Here is an 8,800-nt window from a genome sequence, read left to right as displayed (position 1 = left end):
ACAGGGTTATACAAAAAGGTATATGTTCGGTGTGTGGTTCAAAAAAAAAATCAATTTATCTCCAAACACAAACGAGGAGGAGATATACAAAAGTTTTTATCAGGAAGTAAATTTACAACTACTGGAATACCAGGGGAATTACATCTTCCAGGGTATTCTTTCTGTGGTCCAGGCACAAACTTGGATAAAAGATTCGATGAGGCAGACAATCCTAAATCCTGGAGTAAACCAATCAATAGAGTTGATGAAGTGTGCATGAGACACGATATTGATTATGGGAATACCACAACATTGGAAGAAAAGCAGGAAGCCGATGGAGAAATGTTGTATAATTTGTCTCTGATACAAAATCCAACCTTGAGAGAAAAAGTTGATCGGTTCATTGTGAAGAAGATGATCAGTGCTAAATTGAAACTTGGACTTGGAAATTCAAAAAACTTATAGGCTCTAATGATGTCATTAAGACTGAAGAGCAATTAGCTGATGAATTACATAAACCAATATTCACAAAGTTTCAGAGAAGGAAAGTTTATTCCAAGGAAGTTAATTATATCTGGTCTGCTGATTTGATTGAACTCAATAATGATAAGGGGTACAAGTATGCTTTAACCGTTATTGATTTGAGGAGTAGATACGTATGGGTTGTACCATTAAAAAACAAAACAGGTAATACTCTTATGTTAGCCTTTCAACAGATATTTAATAAAAGTAAGAGAAAACCTAAAATATTGTGGACTGATGAGGGTAGAGAGTTTTATAACAAGACATTTATGAATTTTCTAAAAAATAACAGTATTACATTATACAGTACCTTTAATGAAGGGAAGGCAGTTGTTGTTGAACGTTTTAATCGTACCTTAAAAAAGAGACTATATTAAAAAATTCACACAACTCGGTTCACAACAATGGTCATCTTTTATTCAGGATATTGTGGATAAGTATAATGACACGATTCACACGTCAACAAATATGAAACCATCAGAAACATTTACAAAATTAAAATATGAAAAAGAGATTAATGTCAGAAAACCTAAGTTCAAAGTTGGTGATATCGTAAGAATATATAGGTGGAAATCTCATTTTGAAAAGGGTTTTACTAAACGATGGACGAAAGAACTTTTAAAATTGTTGATGTAATAGATACGGTTCCTTGGACTTATAAGATATATGATTTGGAAGGGGAAGAGATTTTAGGTTCATTTTATTCACAGGAATTACAAAAGACAAAGATAAATTGAAATTTTTTGACTCCGCCCACACAAAACCCACCCACATAAACCCCACCCACACAAGCCCCACACAAACCCCACCACACACAAACCCCACACAAACCCCCCACAAGCTCCACACAAAAACTCCACACACACAAACCCCTCACAAGCTCCACCCATATTCATCAAATTCACATAATTAGTGATTAATTAATTAGTTCCCCACACACAACATGTATATTTAATTAAAAAATTATCCACCCATCCACACAGGCTCCACCCATCCACCCATCTCTCCACCCATCCATTTATCCACACAAACCTCATCCACATAAGCCTCATCCACATTCACCCCGCCCACATAAACCCTGCCCACATAAACACTGCCCACACAAGCTCCACCCACATAAACCCTGCCCACATAAACCCTGTCCACATAAACGCCCTCCCACAAGCCCCGCCCACACACGCCCCTCCCACTGAAGCCCCGCCCACACAAGCCCCACCCACACAAGCCCCACCCACACAACCCCCGCCCACACCCAAGCCCCACCCACACAAACCCCTCCCACACAAGCCCCACCCCCTCATCCCCCTGTGTGCCCCCACCTTTGACCCACCACCTCCCTCATCCCACCCCCACCCTTCCCCACACACACACATGGGGAGGGGAGGGGTGGGATGAGGGGTGATGGGTCGTTGGGGGAGCGCACCTACCCCCCCCACCCCCAACCCCTCCCTCTCCTTCATGTCTTGATCCTCTTCTTGAAATTCAAAATCAAGTAATTGTAAACAAAACAAATATAATTTATTAAAATTGAAAATATTAAATATTCATTTGCGAGAATGTATAATCTTTCCCAGCAATCTTCTTCAGATGTCTTGTGATTTCGAAACTCAGACACCATATTCTGTTTTGAAACAAAAAGTGGATAATAATTAGGTTTTATAAAGATAATTACATGGTAATATGAGTAAGCCTGTTGTTGGTTCTAAGTTCAAGCCTCGTTGACCACTGAATTAACACACCAGGAGCCTGTCATCATTTCAAGGCCAATAAAATGAATTCCAGTGTACTGGCAAAACCGCGTCCAAACTAATGATGCAACCAACATAAGACGACATTCTAAAGAGAGAGTGATATTAATAAAAAAATAACTAAATAATAATTCAGAAACATTTACCTCCAGAAAATCATGTGTTGTACCAGATTGCTTATGTTGTGTGATCGAGCTGAAAAAAAATAATAATAATAAGTCAAGGGTATAGATGGAGAGACAGACAGAGAGAGGTAGGTAGAAAGACAGACAGAGAGAGATACAAACAGACAGGGAAAGAGACACACACGCACACACACACACACACACACATATATATATATATATACACACACACACACACACACACACACACACACACACACACACACACACACACACACACACACACACACACACACACACACACACACACACACACACACATATATACACACACACACGTGTCTCACCATTGGTTTAATTCATTCGAGATCAGAGGCCGTGATAAGACTTCGTACCAGTCATTATAAATGTTTTTCAATTCTCTTCTAAAATCATTGACCTCTTCAATAAGAGCATTCATTTGATGCACCTCATCGTGATATGTAAACTCCACTTCTTCCAAGGACCTGCCAAGAAAAAAAATATATATCAGAATTATCACGATTTAATTTATGATCAATTGCTTCATCGTTCAAAGAGGAACCAATACACAGGCTTACCAACTTTGTGTTGAGCTGTTATCTTCATCAGAAGAGAGTGAGTCCATGTCTCAGTTTTTTACCATTGGTACAAGATGGCAAAAAGATCAGAGGCCGTGATAAGACTTCGTACCAGTCATGATAAATGTTTTTCAATTCTCTTCTAAAATCATTGACCTCTTCAATAAGAGCATTAATTTCATGCACCTCGTCGTGATATGTAAACTGCTCTTCTTCCAAGGACCTGCCAAGAAAAAAAAAAAAAATATATATATATATATATATATATATATATATATATATATATATATATATATATATATATATCAGAATTATCACGATTTAATTTATAATCAATTGCTTCATCGTTCAAAGAGGAACCAACTTACCAACTTTGTGTTGGCCTGTTTTGTTCGCGGAAGAAAGATTGCTCATGTCTCAGTTGTAAAAATGAAAATCCCGTCTGGCAGAAACTTTGTCTGGCGAATCACTTATAAGGCAACGATGAGGAAATTACCTAATCATTGGGTGTGGCCACAGGAAATGACGCTTCGGGTGAGGCAGCTTGGAAAATAACTGGGCGATATATTCTCAAATTGTATGAATCATTTTCAAAACATACTTAAAATACCCTAAAATGGTTTTGATTCAAATGTTTTCAGTTCGTGTTCTGAGATAAAATATTGTTGCGGTCTTCGCGCCCGCCGGCGTGCGACGGCCACGTAACTCGAATCGCGGCACGTCGCCCACCGGACGGACAATCCAGTCGTGACCCTCTCGGACTAACTCCGGGAACCAGTCACGGGTGGACCTTTCGGTCTCACCGCGATCGAGCCAATCAGCCCCCGCGTGGGATAGGGTTGCTCGCCAAATTCGAACTACCTAAGTACCCACGCGGAGGGTAGACCGGGCGATCGCACCTCGCCGCAGGTCGACTTCGGACACGGGCCACTTAAGCGACCCGTTCCGTACTATCAGAATAACCGAGCGGTCTTATCGTCGACCTCGACGGTTCGATTAATTATCGGGCGTATTCAGCCCACTACCAACCCTTTACGTGAAGCAAGATGGGGATTCAATGGAGGAAAAGACGAAGCGAAGCGGGAAACAGTTCAACAATAAAGCACATTTATTCGCGGCACACGGGAAGCACACAAATACAATTCCACCAAATGCACACAAAAAAAAGAAAACACAATTCCATTTACACAAAAAGCAAATATAAAAGCGAAAACAATGCAGAGCTAATACCGACTACCGAGCACACGGCAACACTTATACAATTCTACTTCACAGACGGCGCCGACAACACATACCCAAAACCAAGGAAAAGAACATCCCCAAGAATGAGGCAGGCCTGAGGCCGAGACCGGGTCGGGCCTACCCGTCTGGTGATGAGACGCGGAGCGGCGATGGCCCCGCAACCCGCGGGCCTCGTGGACAGTGCCTGGCAGGGGGTGGGAACGGGGCCCCCTTGGTCGCACTATCTCAGCGCGGGGGGAAACAGGAGGGGGTTGCTGATGCTCGGGGTATAGAGGATCTTTATTATCCCTGGTGTGCGTCTCCACCTCGGCCAGGTCGCGCTGCCGGCCTCCCTCGGGCGTGCAGCTCCTGGCACCGACGCGAGCACCCCCTCGTCTGACTCTCTTCAGCTTCTCCAGCCACTGCAGGCTTCGGGCTCCAGACTTCCACACTCGTCCCCTCCGTTCCGACTCCTTCTCGTTCTCGTTCTCCTTCTCGTTCTCGTCCTGCTGACTCCTTCTCGTTCTCGTCCTGCTGACTCCTTCTCGTTCTCGTTTGCGACTCTTTTCTGACTGACGAACACCGTCCTTTTATCCCCCCGTAACTTCGCCTTTGACCCCCTCCCTTTGACCTTTCACCTCGCTCCCCATTGGCCCGAGAAAAAGTGGGCGTGAAGGCTTTTTGATCCACAAATTTGCATATATCGATCGTTCTGGGGGCGGGGCCAATTCGCCCCTCGCTCACCGATTGGACGGCAAAAAGTGGGCGTGTGTCGTTTTTGATCCGTTTTTGAAGCACAAAATCCGTGATTTTGTACACGCTGTTCGACGCGCGTTCTGCATGAGTCCAACACCGGTACCCACAGCGGGGCAAGAACGGTGGCGATGCTACGGTTGCGAGGTGTGACGTGAAGGTCGTGGCGGTTGTGGTGAAGCGGCGTTGTGGTTGGTGGTTGATGTTGTGGTTGTGATCATGGCGGTTGGTCCAAAATAAAGATAGTAAAAGAAAAACGGCTATCCTAAAGAGTCGCAGCACGTATAAATGACATGTATTCCCACTAGACAACGGGTTTGGGCCTAACTACACATGCACTTACCGAGATACCTCACCTAAGGGACCTGAATGGTGGTTTGCGAATCTGGTAACCACAACAATATAAACACGAGACCTTGTCTCACAGAATATTTCCTGTTTTTCTTTTCACAGCACGACCGTGTCAAAAAAAAAACACTTCCTCATTTTCATGACACGAACTGAAAACATTTGAAACAAAACTTTTTTTATGGCGTGGTTTATACACAAAAATGATTTGCAACTCGAGCGGTGGCCAGATGAGATCATTAAGAGAAGTTTATCATTTCATAATGACACAAAAGGGGTATCTTAAAAATTATAAAGATTCAAATGTTTTGTTTTTCAATATTTTAGATGGGGATTATTGTGCAAAGAAAATTAAACTATTGAAGGAATTTGAGAATGAACAAATCTTTATAGGTTCAATGAGTGAGCTGTTCAACCCCCAGGTGTTCAATTCAATGAGGTTCAACCTCCAGGTTAAAAGGGGAGACAAATAAATATACCTTGGGATAAAAAGGGGGTTTATTTTTCGGGAAAAAAAATAGGAATCGCTGAAAATCCCCCATTCATTTACATGTGGAAAAGTGAGCCAGAACCAGTATATTCACCCTACTTACGTACGTACGTACATACATACATACATACATACATACATACATACATATATATGTATATATATATATGTATATATATATATATATATATATATATATATATATTAGATTGCCTGGTGTTGGTGCAGTGGTTAGGGCACCGGCTTTGGATCCAAAAGGTCCCGAGTTCAAGCCCCGTTGGGCCACTGAATTAATACACCAGGGGGTTGACTCAGCCTGTCATCCTTCCGAGGTCGGCGAAATGAGTACCAGTGCACTGGGCCGGTGTATACCCCGGTTAGAATAGGTGTACCATATCCCTGTGTCGTAAGAGGCGACCAGGGTTGCGTCGGGAAGGGCATCCGGCGTAAAACATGTGCCAAATCACGATGCGGATCATACGGATGATCCGCGGTGGCGACCCCGAATGGGAGCAGCCGAAAGAAGAAGATATATATATAGCCTGGTGTTGGCGCAGTGGTTCGGGCAGCGGCTTGGGATCCAAGAGGTCCTGAGTTCAAGCCCCGTTGCGCCACTGAATAAATACACCAGGGGGTTGACTCAGCCTGTCATCCTTCCGAGGTCGGCGAAATGAGTACCAGTGTACTGGGCCGGTGTATACCCCGGTTAAAATAGATGTACCATATCCCTGTGTTGTTAGAGGCGACCAGGGTTGCGTCAGGAAGGGCATCCGGCGTAAAACATGTGCCAAATCACTATGCGGGTCATACGGATGATCCGCTGTGGCGACCCCGAACGGGAGCAGCCGAAAGAAGAAGAAGAAGAAGATATATATATATATATATATATATATATATATATATATATATATATATATATATATATATATATATATATATATATATATATATTGTTGTGGTTGAGGAAATTCGCAAACCACCATTCAGGTCCTGAAGGTGAGATATCTCTGTAAGATTTAAGATAGCCGTTTTTCTGTTCTATCTTTATTTTGAGCCAACCACGTCTCAACCGCCATCACACAACAACCACCAACTGCAACACCGCTTCACAACAACGCCAACAGCCATGACCTTGACCTTCACAGCACACTATCCCGCAACCATCGCATCACCGCCATTCCAAGCGTCACCGTGGCCAGGCACCACCACTTTCGACCCTCCACCACCTTCGCTCCTCCTTCTGCCGCCATTCCCGCACCGCTTGTGGGCACCGAGCGTCAGGCTGTCCTGGACTCGTACAGGGCGCACGCTGAGCCGCGGGTGCAAAAAGCAGCCTTTCCGAGGAGAAGTCGGATCAGGAATGATACATGCCTACTTCTGATCCGTCCTATCAGCAAGCGCGGGGAGATTTGGCCCCACCTCCAGGCGCGTCGGAGTAGAATCGATATATGCAAATTCGAGGATCAGGGGAGGTTCACGCCCACTTTTCCTCTGTCCAATGGGCGAGCGTGGCTCCGCCCCCGAGCTCATCCTGATCCGGAAATTTGCATATGGGTTCTCCTGCCGTACTATAAAGCGCCGAGCGCGGGGCGAATTCAGTCAGTTTTTGGGCTCGGGCGAGTTGGAGAGGTGTGGCGGCGGCGGAGTGTGGCAGCAGCAGTCAAGACGGGTCTGGAGGAGAGTCAGTCTGTCGGGGTTCGGAGTCTGTCGGGGAGTTGCGGAGAGGGGAAGCCGGGAACGCGGTCGAGGTCGCAGTGGAGTCGCTCGTCGCGGGACCCAAGCAAGCCAGCTATCCTCTTTCCCCAGAGCATCAACAATTCCCCCCTCTTCCCCCCCCCCCGTGCTGAGATAGTGCGGAAAGGGGGCCCCGTTCCCACCCCATTCCAAGCAGTGCCAATGAAACCCGCGGAGGAGCGCGGAGTTGGTGCACCGCCGCCACATTTGCGGCTCATCACAAGACGGGTAGGCTCCACCTAGTCTCGGCCCACAGCCCCATCAGTCCCCTTGTCGTTGAGGGTGGCCCTTTCTTTTGCTTTTGAGTATATTGTGTTGTCGGCGCCATCTGTAAAGTAAAACTGTGTAAGTGTTGCCGTGTGCTCGCGTAGTCGGTAGTATCTCTGCATTGTTGTGTTTCTTTTGTTGCAATTGCTTTTGGTGCATAAATGTTGTAATTGTATATGTGTGCTTTCCGTGTGCCGCGGAATAAATGTGGCTCATGTTGAACTGTTTTTCCCGTTTCGCTTCGTCTTTTCTTTAATTGAATCTCCATCTTACTTCACATAAAGGGTTGGTAGTGGGCTAAATACGCCCGATAATTAATCGGAACCGTCGAGGTTGACGATAACACCGCTCGGTTATCCCGATAGTACGGAACGGGTCGCTTAAAGTGGCCCGAGTCCGGAGTCGACCTGATGCGAGGTGCGATCGCCCGGTCTACCCTCCGTGTGGGTACTTAGGTAGGTCGAATTTGGCGAACAACCCTATCCCACGTGGGGGGCCGATTGGCACGATCGTGGTGAGGCCGAAAGGCCCACCCGTGACTAGTTCCCGGCGTTAGTCCGAGAGGGTCACGACAGAATTGTCCGTCCGGTGGCGACGTGCCGCGATTCGAGTTACGTGGCCGCTCGCACGCCGGCGGGCACGAATTCGCATATATATATATATATATATATATATATATATATATATATATATATATATATATATATATATATATATATATATATATATATATATATATATATATATATATATATATATATATATATATATATATGTCGAGATCAGGGTCTGCAATCAAGCAATGACTACACCAATCGTCATAGAGAAGAGCTTTTAATGCGCATCAAAAGTGTACACGAGAGTAGAAAGGCACAGAATACCTACAGTATACCAGCTCAGTCAAACTCTCTTGTCCGTAAGCAGTTTGGTTTACTTTATATCTCCTTTTCCTGCTCATCTGGTTTCTTTGAAAGAAACAACACCCCAGCAAATATTCTCTCCTGGCCTGACAAA

At 44.9% G+C, this 8,800-nt stretch overlaps 1 long non-coding RNA gene across 1 annotated transcript; it reads right to left on the bottom strand.

Annotated features, from left to right (window-relative positions):
* Window positions 1-1,945: 1,945 nt before the first annotated feature.
* On the bottom strand, window positions 1,946-3,111 carry LOC147017778 (uncharacterized). The gene is made up of 4 exons (XR_015049762.1): window positions 2,974-3,111; window positions 2,722-2,880; window positions 2,396-2,444; window positions 1,946-2,122 (listed from the first exon to the last, which is right to left on the bottom strand). It is a non-coding gene; the product is annotated as an uncharacterized LOC147017778 (long non-coding RNA).
* Between the last annotated feature and the right edge of the window lie 5,689 nt (window positions 3,112-8,800).

The sequence above is a fragment of the Eptatretus burgeri genome, chromosome 11, assembly GCF_056783735.1.
Source record: "Eptatretus burgeri isolate ZD-2024b chromosome 11, Ebu_testis_v1, whole genome shotgun sequence".
Lineage (NCBI taxonomy): Eukaryota > Metazoa > Chordata > Myxini > Myxiniformes > Myxinidae > Eptatretus > Eptatretus burgeri.
The sequence above is the reverse complement of the archived record's forward strand: the minus strand, read 5'-3'. Positions and strand labels throughout refer to the sequence as shown.